The sequence below is a fragment of the Lathyrus oleraceus genome, chromosome 6, assembly GCF_024323335.1.
Source record: "Lathyrus oleraceus cultivar Zhongwan6 chromosome 6, CAAS_Psat_ZW6_1.0, whole genome shotgun sequence".
Taxonomy (NCBI): domain Eukaryota; kingdom Viridiplantae; phylum Streptophyta; class Magnoliopsida; order Fabales; family Fabaceae; genus Lathyrus; species Lathyrus oleraceus.
This window is the reverse complement of record NC_066584.1, coordinates 442661403-442680505: the sequence shown is the minus strand read 5'-3', so window position 1 is coordinate 442680505 and position 19103 is coordinate 442661403.

Sequence of the window (19103 nt, the reverse complement as noted above, 5' to 3'; positions counted from 1 at the left end):
AAATTACTGACCTCTTGCTATCTTTCCTCATAATCAGAATATCACCAACACCTTCAGCTGCTAGAGTGTTGTCATTTGCAAATTTCACCATGTTCTTCATTGAGGGCTTTATGTTGACAAACCAATCTTTTCTTCCAGACATGTGTGATGAGCATCTTGAGTCCAAGTACCACTGGTCCTTGAATCTCTCTTTTTCTCTTGTTGTAACCATCAACAATGTCTCTTCTTATTCATGTTTCGCCAGCTTTGCATAAGTTTCTTGATTCTTCTGCTTTTCTGGACAATCACTAGAATAATGACCATACTTCTGACAATTGTAACACTGAATGTGACTCTTGTCTGACTTTTGACCACCACCTATTCCTCTACCTGCAACACCACCACTTTGGTTACCTTGGTTCCAGAATTTTCTCTGATTCGACCAGTTTCCTTCTTGCTGATTTCGACCAGTCGAATTGTTGTAGCCTCCTCTGCCTTTGTTGCCATTCCAGTTTCCTTTGCCTTTTCTTTCTTTTGCTGATTGAGCCTGCAAAGCCATATCACTCTTCGACTTTCCTGCAGCTCTTTCAGCCATTCTTTGTTCATGAGATTCAAGCGTCCCTTGAAGCTCTTCCTTTGTCAATTTTGACAAATCTTTCGACTCTTCTATGGCTACTACCACGTGGTCGAACTTTGGAGCCAACGACCTCAAGATCTTTCCAACAACAGATCTTGATGTCAACACTTCTCCACATACCTTGATTTGATTCACCAATTTCGTAACCTTGGTGAAGAAACCAGTTATGCTTTCATTGTCTTCCATCTAAAGCAATTCATATGTTCTTTTGTGAGTTTGTAACCTCACCTCTTTCACCTTCTATGCGCCTCCAAACGATTTCTCCAGAATTTCCCATGCCTCTTTCGCTGACTCTACATCACAAACCTTTTCAAAGTTATCTGTATCAACACATTGATGGATTATAAAGAGAGTTTTATAATCTTTCTTCTTTCAATTCTATATGTGCAGCCTTTTCTTGATCCGTCGCGGCTTCTACAAGCGTTGTTACTCCTTCCTTCACAAGATCTCAAAGATCTTGATAACAAAACACAACCTTCATCTTCTTGCACCAATTCTCATGATTGTTGTTCTTGAGAATCGGAAGATTTTCTGGAAAATGCCCGTTTGGATGATTCGTTACCATAGTGACTTTCTTCCCACGAATCGATTAAACCGGAGCTCTTGATACCAGAAGTTGGAAATCTCCCAAAATCTATGGAGAATTTCAATCAATCTTGATGAATAAGATTGTAATTACCCACACAATAACAACGAAAAAAGAAGAACAATGGAGAAAGAAAGTGTATAGAACGATGAAGAAGAAGAGTAATATATTTTTGCAGAGTTTCTCTCTGCCCACAAACTGTGAAAAACTTCTTATTCATTTTGCCACTGCAAAATACTGTGACTTACAAGTGTTTTGAATACTCTATTACAAAATAATGATTACTCCATCTATTTATAGATTTAGGTTAACTTTGACCTCAAGCTAAAATCCAAAACTATAAAGGCCCAAAATAGTAAAAGTCCAAAATAGCTAACACAAATTAACACATTAGGTAGTTGGACACTTCCTTGCTCTATCGAGCAACCTACTTCGACACAATGAATTACAATTCAACAAATGAAGAGGGAAAAAATTAGGGTTGTTTCGATTAAAATAAGTTTATTAATAATTGCAAAAACAAAATAATATGTCATGTCAATATTTTCAATATGTTACATAAGTCTTTGATTAATGTTTTTTTTAGAATTTAATATAAGGGATTTATAAGACTAACAAAGATGTTTTAAGGAACCGGAATGTAATATTTTTGAATTAAATAATAAATTAAGTTAAAAGACTAAAAAATATTTTTTTTTAATAATTATTTTGAACTATTCAATGGTGTAGATTTTTTGTGTTGCTTGCATAAATAAATAAATTGGGGGTGTTACTATTCAATGGGGGTATTGTTGTCTTTCTTTTAGCTTAGACGGTATTGTTGTTGAGATATACTCTCTCAAATAATATTTTTTATATATATTTATTAAATAAATGATCTATCTGATAATTATTATATCAATTATTTAATGAATAAAATTTATTATTGTTGTTGTCTATAAACATTATTCCTTATTCAAAAATTAATTATTAATTACTACTTTTCATTGCTTGCTTCTGTTTTGATGGTGATGATGATACATTCCCAAATCAATCGTAATCCTTATTTATGGGATAAACTTCATACTTCAACATAACTCTCTCAATCATGGAACCACTAGCAAAAACAAAAGAAATATTGAGAAATATGATCCAAGTTAACACGAATATTTAACCTCAATTTTCTTCTTTCTTTAATTTAGTTGAAGCATACTATGATAGCATTAAGCATAGAACTTCCAATCCATCGGAGAAGGTTTATTTTATTACTAAAAAATTGCAAACTTACTCCTTAGCAAATTCTAAATTTCAGTCAAGGAGTTAAATTAAATTAGAATTCTAAATTTACTCCTTAGCAAAATTTAAATTTCAGAGATGGGTGCCAAAATAATATTTCTAAAAAGAAGACATTTGAGAGAGGTGAGTGGGGACATCAACAACTATTTATTTATATAAAAAATAAATTTTATTAAAGATGGTAAAGTATAAAAAGTTATTTGTGGGGCCATTTTCCCCCATTCTGTATAACCTAACTAAGTCCTCCGTATTTTGTTTGATTTTGTACGGTAGAGTTGAATTCCCAAATTATCAAACGGACAATCAAGAGAAACATTTATATCCAAAAAAAAAAAAATCTAATTAAACTAGTTTTTTGAGAATAGTTGTATACTACTTCTTTCTGACGTGATATTTTAAGTAATTTAATTCTTTTAATACACATTTTATTAATAGGTATAATTAAGAGATTTGATATAAAGAATCTAATTATCTGTATCAAGGAATGTTGATCTATTAATTTTTTCTTTCTTATTTTCGAATCAAATTATTATCGTAACCGCCTCCCCCTAATATCTATGTAGTTCCTTTTGTTTGAATGTATTAGATAAAATAATACTATATGTATAAGATATATTTTAGACAATATGTAAAATAAGATGTTTAACCATGTGTTGCATCATTTGTTGGTAAGATGAGTTGTTCAACTAAAGTTTTTGACAAAATCAATTAAGTAATAGTTGTTCAATCAAAGTGTTTGACATTTAAACAAGAGGTTCTAAGATGCAGCTAAAGTGTTTGACCGAACTAAAGTACTTTATAAAACTAGTTAAGTAAGAGGTTCAACATGTATCATCTCGGCATAAGGTTTGAGTTATGACTATCTTCAAATGTCTTTCAAAAGCGTTGTGGTATTGACTTGTTTAGAAGATGCAAGTGTTTGCTTTTGGGAAGAAGATTGTGTTGTTAATCCAAAATCAATTTGAAAAAAATTGGATTTGATTGGATGTACCTTGAAGGAAGATTTGGTCCAAGACTTACTTTACAAAGAAGACTTATATGAAGAAAGTTATTTTAGATGCTCTAGTGTAACATGTGGAACATTATGTTCCAACATGTGTGTTGTAACATCTGGTCTCTGTCAACAGATAGATGTTATTGCAGTTGTAATGAAGAAGGGACACATGTGGAACACGTGTTCAACATCTGGTTCTAACTCAACAAGGTCAATCTTGTTGCATTTTTGAAGCGAAAATTTGGTTAAGATTCAATCAGATTTATTGTTATATTTTAGCAATGTGTTTTGTGTGATTTGTTTGACTGCGGTTGAAGATCAAATTAATTTAAATGGAGATTTAAATTTAAATATGAATTAATAACAAATCATATATTTTGGAGATTTTTGTGGACAAATTAAATCCAACAGATTCACCTATTATTCTAGACGAAATTAAATCAGAAGCCCATTGAAAAAAGCTCAAAATTTCATAGCTATTTAAGTAGACTCAAACCTCACGTTTGAGGTGTGCGTGTTTTTAAGATTCATGTGCGTTAGAGTTTATATTTTGAGCCTTTGCTTATGGTATTGTTGTGCATCACTCTAGCACCTCCTTTCATATCTTAAGGCATAGAATTTGGTTTGAGAGTTGACTTGTAAAACTTTTTTTTCAAGATACTAAACTATCTCCTCCTAAAATAATGAACCAAATACTTTTCATTTAAAATATTATTGCATCTCCCCTCCAAAAACCCTCAACCAAACAAACCCTTAGCTTTTCTTTGAGTGTTTGAAGAGGAAAAGAGGTGAGAGTTTTAAAAAAGTGAAGGATTGAATAAAAAAATACAAAGATTTAAGTGGGAAGAATTTGTGGGATTTATTTTTATTCAAAAATCAAAATTTCTTTAATTTGGAGAATTAAAAAATTGTATTATAGGAGGAGTTTGGAGGATTTAGAAAAAATGTTCGAATATAATTTTTGTTGTTATAATATTTTAAAAACTGAAAAATATGTTAATGATAAATATTATTTTATAATTCTATACAAAAATTATTTTCTAAAAAATATTTTAAAAAATTCTATATATTTTAAAAAAATCATTTTTTGAAATTTTTTATTCCCCCTTCCAAACTCTCATATAGTGTCTATGTTGATAATAACATGTGTGAGTAGTATAGAGAAGTCTCACATTGATTAGAAATGTGGAGACTTGAGCATTTACAAGTGAGAGAAATCACATACCTACCGCCTTATGTAACACCCCGATAAAATAAGATAATTATTTAATTTAAATTAATATTATATTTATTAATTTAATTAAATAATTTGGAATATTATTGGATTATTATTATTATTATTGGATTTTATTATTGGAATATATATAAGTTGGAAATAAGGAAAAAGAGTTCCATTTTTGGTAAAAAGAGGGTTTTTACGTGAAAAGCAGAGAAGCGGCTGAAAAGGGAGAAAGGGCAAAGAGGAAGAGCAAGAGAGCAAGGGTCGAAGAACGGAAAAGATTGGAGCTTAAGGATTGCCGGATTAACTCAGGTAAGGGGGGTTTATCGTCGTTTAATGGGTATTATGGGTTAACATGTAATGGGTAGTGATAAACCGTTGAATTGACCCTAATTGGGATGTCGAATGCTGAGAAATTGTGTTGGGTAAGTTGTGTTAAAGCTGTAATTGAATCTGTATTTGTGTGAGTTGTGATTTCCCGAACGTATAGCTTTTTACGGAATCGGAATCGGAGGTCCGGAAGTCCTCCAACGGCGGAAAATGCGGAGAATTCTGCATTCTGCTTCGTGTTAGCGCAGGAACAGCTTTCTGTCTTGCGTTAACCGGTTAACCCAGGGTGTTAACCGGTTAACACTGTTAGGAATTGTGAGGTAGTGCTGTTTTGCTTGCGTTAACCGGTTAACCCAGGGTGTTAACCGGTTAACACTGTTGTGAGTTGTGAAAATATTGCTGTTCTGTCTGCGTTAACCGGTTAACCCAGGGCGTTAACCGGTTAACACTGTTGAGTTTTGCCAGAAAGCGTGTTCTGTGCTGCGTTAACCGGTTAACCCAGGGCGTTAACCGGTTAACACTGTTGGAAAAGTGAAAAATTAATATTTGAATAATGTGTGCATAATTGGTGTTTGGCCTATATTGGCGTATGATGTAATAGGGATTAATTCCCGCTGTTTTGAGCAGTATAGGTATTAGTGGAGTGTGCTAATACTGTGATTAATTATTTGACATGATATGATGTTTTGATACATGTGTTGATGAATGTATGATGGTATGCATAATGTCGTGAGTGTATATGTTATGTATGCAATTGTGAATGGACTATTTATGGCTTAGAGTGTGAGCATACGTCCATTGTGGAATATTGTTGATGATTTTGCATTGCTAGGTGATTTAGCATGCATATTGTGGCCTTTATGGTGGTAGCTAATTCCCATAGTGAGGAATTAGTGAGTTAGTCATTATGGACTGTTGTTGATGTTTGCATGCTAGGTGAATTAGCGTGCATAGCATGGCCCTTGGGGTGGTAGCTAATTCCCGTGGTGAGGAATTAGTGAGTGAGTCACTAGGTCTCAAATGAGTGGGACTAGTGGGCTTGGTAGCCGTATCTGGATTTGATCGGTGAGGTGAACTATATGTTCACGAATAGTCGGTACCGCATGCATGGAGTCTCATTGCATAATGTATGTCTTGTGTATAATATGAATGGATGTGTTCCAATATTATACGTGTGTTTTGATGTTTATGTTGAGCATGATTATGATGTTTGAGTGGAGGTTGTCGTTACCGAATGTGTGATATGATTAGGGTGATTAATGTGTTATTTACTTAGCATTACATGATATTTTATAATGCTTATTATATCGATTGAGGAACTCACCCTTACAACTATTTTTCAGGTAACGAGCAGTGATTGAGTAGAAGCTAGTGCGTGGAGTCTAGTGTAGTCTCCTTAGTGGGTCATGCTCTGATAGATGTAACATCGGGACGGGATGTTTTACCTTGTTGAATAATTTTACATGTAATGTGTTACATGTTTTGCATGATTGATTTGATTTCTATCCGCTGCGTATTGTGCAAATGCTTTATGTTTTGAATTAATAAAAGAGCATGACAGTTATTATGGTGAATGGTGTGAAATGATTGTGTGACACCCTTAATTGCATAATTACTCTGATTGATATATTGTTATTTTCATTAAATATTTGGGGTATTTTAGAAGGGTGTTACATTAGTGGTATCAGAGCATAGTCGGTCGAGTCGAGTCGTAATTATTCTGTTCCCCTGTACGGGATAGGTGTTGTATAACCCTATCAGTACTTATTGTTTTAGCTTGTTGGGTTTTCAGAATAGAGATGGCTGGAAGAGGTAGAGACGATGCTGCGATTGCTGAGGCTCTGGGTATGCTAGCTGGAGTACTTGGGGGAAATCCGAATGTTGTGGGAATGGGAGCTGCTCGTCAACTGAGTGAGTTCCAGAAGAACAATCCTCCAATGTTTAAGGGAGCATACGATCCAGATGGTGCTCAGAAATGGTTGAAGAAGATCGAGAGGATCTTCCGAGTGACTGAGTGTGCCGATAACCAGAAGGTCAGGTTCGGTACGCATATGCTGTCAGAAGAAGCAGATGATTGGTGGGTTGCTACCCGCACTGAGTTGGAATCTGCTGGGAATGCTGAGATCACTTGGGCTGTGTTCAGAGAGAGATTCCTGAGGAAGTACTTTCCAGAGGATGTCAGAGGAAAGAAAGAGATAGAGTTCTTGGAATTGAAGCAGGGCAACCGGTCTGTTACTGAGTATGCTGCTAAGTTCACAGAGCTGTCGAAGTATTACACTCCCTATGATGAGGCTACTGGGGAATTCTCAAAATGTGTGAAGTTTGAGAACGGGTTACGTCCCGAGATCAAGCAGGCTATTGGGTATCAGCGGATTAGAGTGTTTTCTGATTTGGTTGACTGTTGCAGGATCTTTGAACAGGATACCAAGGCCAGAGCGGAGAGCTATCAGCAGAGGGTTGATAGGAAAGGCAAGAATCAGAATGATCGTGGGAAACCGTATGCAGCTGGCAAAGGTTTCCAGAGACAGAGTGGGATGAAGAGGCCTAGTGGGGGAGACTCTAGTGCCCCTGCTAAGTGTTACAGATGTGGTCAGGCTGGACATCGTGTCCATGAGTGTACCAGTGCTGAGAGGAAGTGTTTCAAGTGTGGAAAAGGTGGTCATTTGGCTGCAGAGTGCCGGTCGAAGACTGTGACTTGTTTCAACTGTGGAGAGTTGGGTCATATTAGCCCACAGTGTCCTAAGCCGAAGAGAGAGAACCAGTCGGGAGGCAAGGTCTTTGCTTTATCGGGTTCTGAGACTTCTACAGATGATCGTTTGATCCGAGGTACGTGTTATATTAATGGCTTTCCTCTTGTAGCTATTATTGACACAGATGCGACTCATTCCTTTATATCTTTGGATTGTGCGGTGAAACTTAGATTAGAGATATCTGAGATGCATGGAAGTATGGTGATTGATACTCCTGCGAAGGGTTCAGTGACTACTACTTCAGTTTGTTTGAATTGTCCTTTGAGTATTTTTGGTAGAGACTTTGGGATGGACCTAGTGTGTCTTCCACTAGTGCAGGTTGACGTTATTCTGGGTATGAACTGGTTGGTGTTTAACCGAGTCTATATCAATTGTTTTGATAAGACTGTGATCTTTCCTGAGATTGAGGAAGGAAAGGATTTGTTTCTATCAGCGAGGCAGGTGAATGAAGCAGTAGCAGATGGGGCAGAGTTGTTTATGTTGTTAGCGACTTTGGAGGCTAAAGATAAACTGGTGATTTGCGATCTAGCTGTGGTGTGTGATTTTCCTGATGTGTTTCCGGAAGAAGTGAATGAATTACCGCCAGAGCGTGAAGTTGAGTTCTCGATTGATTTGGTACCTGGTACTAGGCCGATATCGATGGCTCCGTACCGTATGTCTGCTGTTGAGTTAACTGAATTGAAGAGTCAGCTGGAAGATCTGTTAGATAAGAAATTTATTCGTCCGAGTGTGTCACCGTGGGGTGCACCAGTGTTATTGGTTAAGAAGAAAGAAGGTACTATGAGGTTGTGTGTGGACTACAGGCAACTGAATAAAGTGACGATCAAGAATCGGTATCCTTTGCCGAGGATTGATGATTTGATGGATCAGTTGGTTGGTGCGAGTGTGTTCAGCAAAATAGATTTGAGATCGGGTTATCATCAGATGCGTGTGAAAACTGAGGATATTCAGAAGACTGCTTTCAGAACGAGGTATGGACATTATGAGTATTCTGTAATGCCTTTTGGTGTGACTAATGCGCCTGGAGTGTTTATGGAGTATATGAATAGGATTTTCCATCCGTACCTAGATCAGTTTGTTGTGGTGTTTATTGACGATATTTTGGTGTATTCGAAATCTGAAGAAGAGCATGCTGAGCATTTGAGAGTGGTTTTAGAAGTTCTACGAGAAAAGAAGTTATTTGCTAAACTGTCCAAGTGTGAATTTTGGTTAGAAGAGGTTAGTTTTCTTGGTCATGTGATTTCAAGAGATGGTGTTGCTGTTGATCCTTCTAAGATAGAAGCGGTATCTAAGTGGGAAGCTCCGAAGTCAGTTTCTGAGATAAGGAGTTTTCTTGGTTTGGATGGTTATTATAGGAAGTTCATCGAGGGATTTTCTAAGTTGGCGTTACCGTTGACGATGTTGACTAGAAAGGGGCAAGCGTTTGGTTGGGACTCAAAATGTGAAGAAGGTTTCCAAGAGTTAAAGAGAAGGTTGACTACTGCTCCTATTCTGATATTACCGAGTTCGTCGGAATCATTTGAGGTTTACTGTGATGCTTCATTGTTGGGTTTGGGTGGTGTGTTGATGCAGAATAAGCAGGTTATAGCTTATGCTTCGAGACAACTGAAGGTTCATGAGAGGAACTATCCGACACACGATTTAGAGTTGGCAGCCGTGGTATTTGTTCTGAAGTTATGGAGGCATTACTTGTACGGGTCAAGATTTGAGGTTTTCAGTGACCATAAAAGTTTAAAGTATTTGTTTGATCAGAAAGAGCTGAATATGAGACAGAGGAGATGGTTAGAGTTTCTGAAGGATTATGACTTTGGTTTGAATTACCATCCGGGTAAAGCAAACGTAGTGGCTGATGCATTGAGTCGGAAATCATTGCATATGTCTATGTTAATGGTTAAGGAATTGGATTTAATTGAGCAGTTTAGAGACTTGAGTTTGGTGTGTGAGAGTACTCACAATAGTGTTAAATTGGGAATGTTGAAGTTAACGAGTGGTATTCTAGATGAGATTAGAGAGGGTCAGAAATCCGATGTGCTTTTGGTTGATAAGTTGACTCTAGTGAATCAAGATCAAGGTGGTGAGTTCAGAGTTGATGAGAATGGTGTTTTGAAATATGGTAATCGGGTGTGTATTCCGGATGTTACCGAGCTTAAGAAGAGTATTCTTGAGGAAGGACATCGTAGTGGCCTGAGTATTCATCCTGGGGCTACGAAGATGTATCATGATTTGAAAAAGTTATTTTGGTGGCCGGGAAGGAAAAGAGAAATTGCGAGTTTTGTTTATTCTTGTTTGACTTGTCAGAAGTCAAAGATTGAGCATCAGAAGCCGTCTGGGCTAATGCAACCGTTGGCTATTCCAGAGTGGAAGTGGGACAGTGTCAGTATGGATTTTGTTTCTGGTTTACCGAGGACAAGTAAGAATTTTGAAGCTATTTGGGTGATTGTTGACAGATTGACGAAATCGGCTCATTTCATTCCGATCAGAATGGATTATCCGTTAGAGAGATTAGCCGAGTTGTATATTGAGAAGATTGTAAGTTTGCATGGTATTCCGACGAGTATTGTTTCGTACAGAGATCCTAGATTTACATCGAAGTTTTGGGAAGGTTTGCAGAAGGCTTTGGGAACTAAGCTGAGATTGAGTTCTGCATATCATCCGCAGACTGATGGTCAGACTGAGAGGACGATTCAGTCATTGGAAGACCTTTTGAGGGCTTGTGTTTTGGAAAAGGGAGGTGCTTGGGATTGTTATTTACCTTTGATTGAGTTTACCTACAACAATAGTTTTCATTCGAGCATTGGTATGGCACCGTTTGAAGCTTTGTATGGTAGGAGATGTCGGACACCTTTATGTTGGTATGAGTCCGGTGAGAGTGCTGTGGTTGGACCGGAGATTGTTCAACAAACTATGGAAAAGATTAAGATGATTCAGGAGAAGATGAGGATTGCTCAGAGTCGTCAGAAGAGTTATCACGACAAGAGGAGAAAGTCACTTGAGTTTCAAGAGGGAGATCATGTGTTTCTTCGTGTTACTCCGATAACTGGGGTTGGTCGAGCTTTGAAGTCGAAGAAGTTGACACCTCGATTTATTGGTCCTTATCAGATTTTGGAGAGGATAGGGGAGGTAGCCTATCGTATCGCTTTACCGCCGTCACTTGCGAATTTGCATGAGGTTTTTCATGTGTCTCAGTTGAGGAGGTACATTCCTGATCCGTCGCATGTGGTCCAAGTAGATGATGTGCAGGTGAGAGATAACCTGACTGTTGAAACATCACCTATGAGGATCGAGGATCGAGAATTGAAGCAGTTGCGGGGTAAAGAGATTGCCTTGGTGAAGGTAGCTTGGGGAGGACCAGCAGGTGGCAATGTGACTTGGGAACTTGAGAGTCAGATGAAGGAGTCTTATCCAGAGTTATTCGCTTAAGGTATGTTTTCGAGGACGAAAACTCTTTTAGTGGGGGAGAGTTGTAACACCCCGATAAAATAAGATAATTATTTAATTTAAATTAATATTATATTTATTAATTTAATTAAATAATTTGGAATATTATTGGATTATTATTATTATTATTGGATTTTATTATTGGAATATATATAAGTTGGAAATAAGGAAAAAGAGTTCCATTTTTGGTAAAAAGAGGGTTTTTACGTGAAAAGCAGAGAAGCGGCTGAAAAGGGAGAAAGGGCAAAGAGGAAGAGCAAGAGAGCAAGGGTCGAAGAACGGAAAAGATTGGAGCTTAAGGATTGCCGGATTAACTCAGGTAAGGGGGGTTTATCGTCGTTTAATGGGTATTATGGGTTAACATGTAATGGGTAGTGATAAACCGTTGAATTAACCCTAATTGGGATGTCGAATGCTGAGAAATTGTGTTGGGTAAGTTGTGTTAAAGCTATAATTGAATATGTATTTGTGTGAGTTGTGATTTCCCGAACGTATAGCTTTTTACGGAATCGAAATCGGAGGTCCGGAAGTCCTCCAACGGCGGAAAATGCGGAGAATTCTGCATTCTGCTTCGTGTTAGCGCAGGAACAGCTTTCTGTCTTGCGTTAACCGGTTAACCCAGGGTGTTAACCGGTTAACACTGTTAGGAATTGTGAGGTAGTGCTGTTTTGCTTGCGTTAACCGGTTAACCCAGGGTGTTAACCGGTTAACACTGTTGTGAGTTGTGAAAATATTGCTGTTCTGTCTGCGTTAACCGGTTAACCCAGGGCGTTAACCGGTTAACACTGTTGAGTTTTGCCAGAAAGCGTGTTCTGTGCTGCGTTAACCGGTTAACCCAGGGCGTTAACCGGTTAACACTGTTGGAAAAGTGAAAAATTAATATTTGAATAATGTGTGCATAATTGGTGTTTGGCCTATATTGGCGTATGATGTAATAGGGATTAATTCCCGCTGTTTTGAGCAGTATAGGTATTAGTGGAGTGTGCTAATACTGTGATTAATTATTTGACATGATATGATGTTTTGATACATGTGTTGATGAATGTATGATGGTATGCATAATGCTGTGAGTGTATATGTTATGTATGCAATTGTGAATGGACTATTTATGGCTTAGAGTGTGAGCATACGTCCATTGTGGAATATTGTTGATGATTTTGCATTGTTAGGTGATTTAGCATGCATATTGTGGCCTTTATGGTGGTAGCTAATTCCCATAGTGAGGAATTAGTGAGTTAGTCATTATGGACTGTTGTTGATGTTTGCATGCTAGGTGAATTAGCGTGCATAGCATGACCCTTGGGGTGGTAGCTAATTCCCGTGGTGAGGAATTAGTGAGTGAGTCACTAGGTCTCAAATGAGTGGGACTAGTGGGCTTGGTAGCCGTATCTGGATTTGATCGGTGAGGTGAACTATATGTTCACGAATAGTCGGTACCGCATGCATGGAGTCTCATTGCATAATGTATGTCTTGTGTATAATATGAATGGATGTGTTCCAATATTATACGTGTGTTTTGATGTTTATGTTGAGCATGATTATGATGTTTGAGTGGAGGTTGTCGTTACCGAATGTGTGATATGATTAGGGTGATTAATGTGTTATTTACTTAGCATTACATGATATTTTATAATGCTTATTATATCGATTGAGGAACTCACCCTTACAACTATTTTTCAGGTAACGAGCAGTGATTGAGTAGAAGCTAGTGCGTGGAGTCTAGTGTAGTCTCCTTAGTGGGTCATGCTCTGATAGATGTAACATCGGGACGGGATGTTTTACCTTGTTGAATAATTTTACATGTAATGTGTTACATGTTTTGCATGATTGATTTGATTTCTATCCGCTGCGTATTGTGCAAATGCTTTATGTTTTGAATTAATAAAAGAGCATGACAGTTATTATGGTGAATGGTGTGAAATGATTGTGTGACACCCTTAATTGCATAATTACTCTGATTGATATATTGTTATTTTCATTAAATATTTGGGGTATTTTAGAAGGGTGTTACACCTTAAGGTTTTGGGTAAGTATGTAGTGTGTCTCTCACAAATGTGTGTTGCTCATAATGAAAGTCTTTAAAAAAATAAAGAATATTCCCTCGTATTGACCCCTAAATTAACCCCAATAGTGTTGAATTGTAATTCCTTGTGTCGAAGCAAGTTGCTCGACAGAACAAGGAAGTGTCGAATCACCTAGTGTGTTGAGTTGTGTTAGTCTGTCGAAGTGTCGAAGCATGCTGGTTCACACAGGATTTCGACTTAGGCATATTTTAGTAGTGTTAGCTATTTTGGGCTTTTATAGTTTTGTGCTTTGGCTTGAGGTCCAAGTTAACCTAAATCTATAAATAGAGAGAGTAACCCTTATTTTTTGTAATAAAGTGTAATGAAGTGAACAAAGCATTCATAACATTATATTCACAATATTTTGGAGTTGCAAAGTGAATAACAAATTTTCCACAGTTTGTGGGCAGAGAGAAACTCTGCAGAATTTTAATTCTTCTTCTCCTTCATCGTTCTTTACTTTCTTTCTTTCTCCATTGTTCTTCTCTTTTCATTGCTGTGGGTAATAATAATATTGTTCATCAAGATTTATTGAAATTCTCCATAGGTTTTGGGGGATTTCCAGCATCTGGTATCAAGAGCTCTAGTTTAATCGATTCGTGGGAAGAAAATCACCATGACAACGAATCATCCAAACAGGCCTTTTCCAGCAAATCTTCTGATTCTCAAGAACAACAATTATGAGAATTGGTGCAAGTAGATAAAAGTTGTGTTCTTTTATCAAGATCTTTGGGATCTTATGAAGGAAGGAGTAACATAAAGAATTTAAGAAGAAAGATTATAAAGCTCTCTTTATAATCCATCAATGTGTTGATGCAGATAACTTTGAAAAGGTTAGTGATGCAGAGTCAACGAAAGAAGCATGGGAAATCCTGGAGAAATCGTTTGGAGGCGCATAAAAGGTGAAAGAGGTGAGGTTACAAACTCACAAAAGGACGTATGAATTGCTTCATATGGAAGACAATGAAAGCATAACTGATTTCTTCACCAAACTTACAAAACTGGTAAATCAAATCAAGGTATGTGGAGAAGTGTTGACATCAAGATCTGTTGTTGGAAAGATCTTGAGGTCGTTGGCTCCAAAGTTTGACCACGTGGTAGTACCCATAGAAGAGTCGAAAGATTTTTCAAAACTGACAAAGGAAGAGCTTCAAGGGACACTTGAATCTCATGAACAAAGAATGGCTGAAAGAGTTGCAGGAAAGTCGAAGAATGATATGGCTTTGCAGGCTCAATTAGCAAAAGAAAGAAAAGGCAACGGAAGCTGGAATGGCAACAACGGCAGATGAGGTTACAACAATTCGATTGGTCGAAATCAGCAAGAAGGAAACTGGTCGAATCAGAAAAAAAAAACCCTGGAACCAAGGAAACCAAAGAGGTGGTGTTACATGTAAAGGAAGAGGTGGTGGTAAAAATCCAAACAAGAGTCACATTCAGTGTTACAATTGTCAAAGGTATGGTCACTATTTTAGTGATTGTCCAGAAAAGCAGAAAAATCAAGAAACTTATGCAAAGCTGGCGAAACATGAAGAAGAAGAGACGTTGCTGATGGTTACAACAAGAGATGAAGAGAGATTCAAGGACCAATGGTACTTGGACTCGGCATGCCCATTACACATGTCTGGAAGGAAATATTGGTTTGTCAACATAAAGCTCTCAATGAAGAACATGATGAAATTTGCAAATGACAACACTCTAGCAGCTGAAGGTGTTGGTGATGTTTTGATTATGAGGAAAGATGGCAAGAGGTCAGTAATTTCAAATGTGTTGTACATACCAGGCATGAAGAGCAATTTGCTCATCATAGGGCAGTTAGTCGAAAAGAACTACAAGGTGTCGATCAAAGACAAGATGATGAGAGTTATCGACTCAAATGGAAAATTGATCTTGAATGCTCCAATGTCTTAGAATAGAACCTTCAAGATTGAATTAAATGTGATGGAGCATAAGTGCCTTGCAACAGCAGCCAAAAGAGATGAATGGATATGACATTATAGACTTGGTCATCTCAATTTCAAAGACATCATAGATTTGAAGAGAAGAAATAACGTTTCAGGATTACCAGAAATCGACATTCCAAACGAAGTGTGTGAAGAATGCGTGCAGGCAAAGCATCATAAGAACAACTTCAATAAGGATGCAGGAAGCAGGTCGAAGGCAATTCTTGAAGTCATATACTTTGATGTATGTGTCCCTCTCCAGGTGGATTCGATTGGAGGTAACAAATACTTTGTTACATTCATAGATGATTTCAGTCAAAAACTGTGGTGTTATCTGATCAAGAAGAAAATGGAAGTGATCAAGGTATTTGCCAAGTTTAAATATATGGTCGAAAGACAGAGCGGTCGAAAGATCAAGATTTTGAGGACTGATGGTGGTGGAAAATATGTGTCGAAAGACTTCAACGCATTATGTGTGAAAGAATGGATTGTGCATGAGATGGTGTCACCCTACACTCTACAGCAAAATAGAGTCGCATAAAGGAAGAATATAACCATTATGAATATGGTTAAAAGTATGTTCAAAGGCAAACATCTACCCAAAAAATTATGGGGAGAAGCTGTGTCGATTGTGACATATATCCGGAACAGATATCTGACGAAGAAGCTAGAAGGAATCATGCCAGAAGAATGTTGGTCTGGTGTCAAGCCTAGCTCGAGTCATCTAAGGGTGTTTGGATCTATAACACATAGACATGTGCCAGATCAGTTGAGAAGAAGACTTAATGACAAGTCGAGTCAGATGATCCTGATAGGATATCATTCGACTGGAGGATACAAGTTGTTCGACCTAGTGAATAAGCAAGTGGTGGTCAGTAGGGACATGATCATAGATGAGCTTAAGGAGTGGGATTGGACTGAGAATGTCAAGAAAGATTCAGTGAAAGTCTTTTGTGATGAACCAGCTAGTGAAGTCAAAAGAGAAGTTCGACAGGAAGAAGTCAAAGGTGAAGCAGGCCCAAGCAGACCTCAAAGAACAAGACACACGCCTACAAGGTTGCAAGAATGTGTGATTACATCAGATGATGTGGTCGATGAAGAAGGTGAGCTGGTACATTGTGCTTTCTACGCAGATGTCGAACCTGTCAATGCAGTTGAGGCATTGAAAGATTCAAAGTGGATGAAAGCAATGGATGAAGAACTGAAGTCAATCGAAGTCAACAACACTTGGTCACTTGTCGAATTGCCCAAAAATAAGAAGGCAATCAATGTGAGGTGAGTATATAAGGTGAAGTTGCATCCCAAAGGAAAGGTGACTTGACAAAAGGCGAGACTTGTGGCGAAAGGATTTCTTCAGAAAGAAGGAATCGACTTTGATGAAGTTTTTGCATTTGTTGCTAAGATCGAAACAATCAGGTTGGTTGTTGGTCTAGCAAACATGAACAACTATCAGATGTGCCAGATGGGCGTGAAATGTGAATTCCTAAATGGACCCTTAAAATAAGAAGTTTATGTTGCACAACCAGCTGAGTTTGTGAAACAAGGCGAAGAAAGAAAGGTGTACAGGCTGCATAAAGCCCTGTACGGACTTAAACAAGCTCCAAGAGCTTGGAACAGGAAGATAAATGGCTTTCTAAGGGAGAAGAAATTTATAAAGTGCAAATCTGAACATGGAGTATATGCAAGAAGAAGCCAGAGTGAATTTCTCATATTATGCCTCTATGTCGATGACCCATTGATAACAGGTAGCTGCAAGAAAGAGATCGAAGACTTCAAAGGTGATCTCAACAAGGAATTCGGAATGTCAGATCTGGGTGACATTTCATATTTCATTGGAATCGAATTCTACAAGAGTGATAGAGGTTTGATGATGCACAAAAGAAGGTATGCAGGCGAAATACTCAAGAGATTTGAGATGCAAGATTGCAACCCAACTTCGACTCCAGCTGAACCCAAATTACAATTGTCTAAAGATTCAGATGAAGATGATGTCGACCCAACCCAATATAAAAGACTTATTGGGTCACTTCGATACCTTTATCATACAAGGCCTGACTTAGCATACAATGTAGGTATGGTGAGTAGATTCATGTATAAGCCAAAGGTATCACATTTAACAGCGACGAAGAGGATACTAAGGTATCTGAAAGGAGCTTTCGACTATGGTATTTTGTTTCCTGCAACTGATGAAGGAAAAGAATGCAAATTAGTGGGATACACTGATTCAAGTTGGTGTAGTGATGTTGAGGATAGCTTAGACACAATGAATTATGTGATGTGTTGAATCGTATTTTCTTGTGTCGAAGCAGGTTGCTCGACAGAACAAGAAAGTGTCGAACCACCTAGTATGTTGGGTTATGTTAGCCTGTTGAAGTGTCGAAGCTTGTTGTTTCACATTGGATTTCGACTTAGGCCTATTTTAGTAGTGTTAGTTATTTTGGACTTTTATAATTTTGAGTTTTGGCTTGAGGTCCAAGTTAACCTAAACCTATAAATAGAGGGAGTAACCCTTATTTTTTGTAATAAAGTGTAATGAAGTGAATAGAACATTCATAACATTGTATTCACAGTATTTTGCAGTTGCAAAGTGAATAATAAGTTTTCCACAGTTTCTGGACAGAGAGAAGCTCTGTAGAATTTTAATTATTCTTCTCCTTCATCGTTCTTTACTTTCTTTCTTTTTCCATTGTTCTTCTCTTTTCATTGCTATTGTGTGGGTAATAATAATATTGTTCATCAAGATTGATTGAAATTTTCCATAGATTTTGGAGGATTTCCAACAACAGTAGTATCATGAGCCTTTGGTTCAAGCAAACAAATCAGTTAGTGTCAACGGCGGTACATATATGAGTAGTGTTGAAAAGTCTTATATTGATTACAGATATGAAAACTTAAATATTTATAAATGAAAGAACTCAAATATGATATTTTAAAATTTTAAATAAACATACGCTATATCTTTTACAAAAATGTATTGCTCAAAATATAAATCTTTAAAAAGATAAAAAATATTCTTAAACCTGAATTAACTCAAATAGTCTCTTCAACTACTAATTGGTACACGTATATAGTTATTAAACTTTTAAATTCAATAAATCACATTGCATGCCAATTTTTTTGAGTGAATAATGCATGCGACACGAGGCATGCAGCCTTAAAGATATATAAAAATGTACCAATGCAACACTACAATTTTATATAAAAATATATGAATAGAGAATCGGTAGTTGAATTGAAAATGAATAAGAAAAGTATAATATTCAAACACAAAATGGTTTGTTGTCGAGTAGAGAAGAACTGCACTTAAAAATAAAATTGAATTGATGAATAGAGATGCAATAGAGGGAATGTTCATTTTCATGAATGTATGATACTTTATAGTATTCAGTGAGCCATCAGGTGGTTGAATTGAATGAGCCATTCCTCTTAGCTAAGGGATGAGCTCACTTATTCCTCTTCTATTGTCTCTATCCAACGTTGATTTTCCAATTGCTTTTCTTTGAATATTCTTCCATTTCTAATCACGAACATTCGTGGTAACTTGAGTGTAATAGAGACATTGCCAACAACGTGTGAAAATTTGGGACATGATTTTTTTATTTAAAAAAAGTCAGGTTAATCAATGCTCAGTTTCGAAACATTGATTAAAAATTCATAATAAATTGAATCTATTATAAAATTAATTATTTTTTAGTGCATTAAGTATAAATATTTTTTTTAAAAATTATTTTTTTAATCTCTTAAATAGTATTCAATTAATTTTTTTTAATCTCTTAGCATATCTCTTAAAGTAATTAATATGAGTGAAATTTTTAAATCAATAATCAGTCAAAGTCGAAATGGATCTCAAAATATTAAAAATATTTAAATTAATAACTATAAATTATTTATT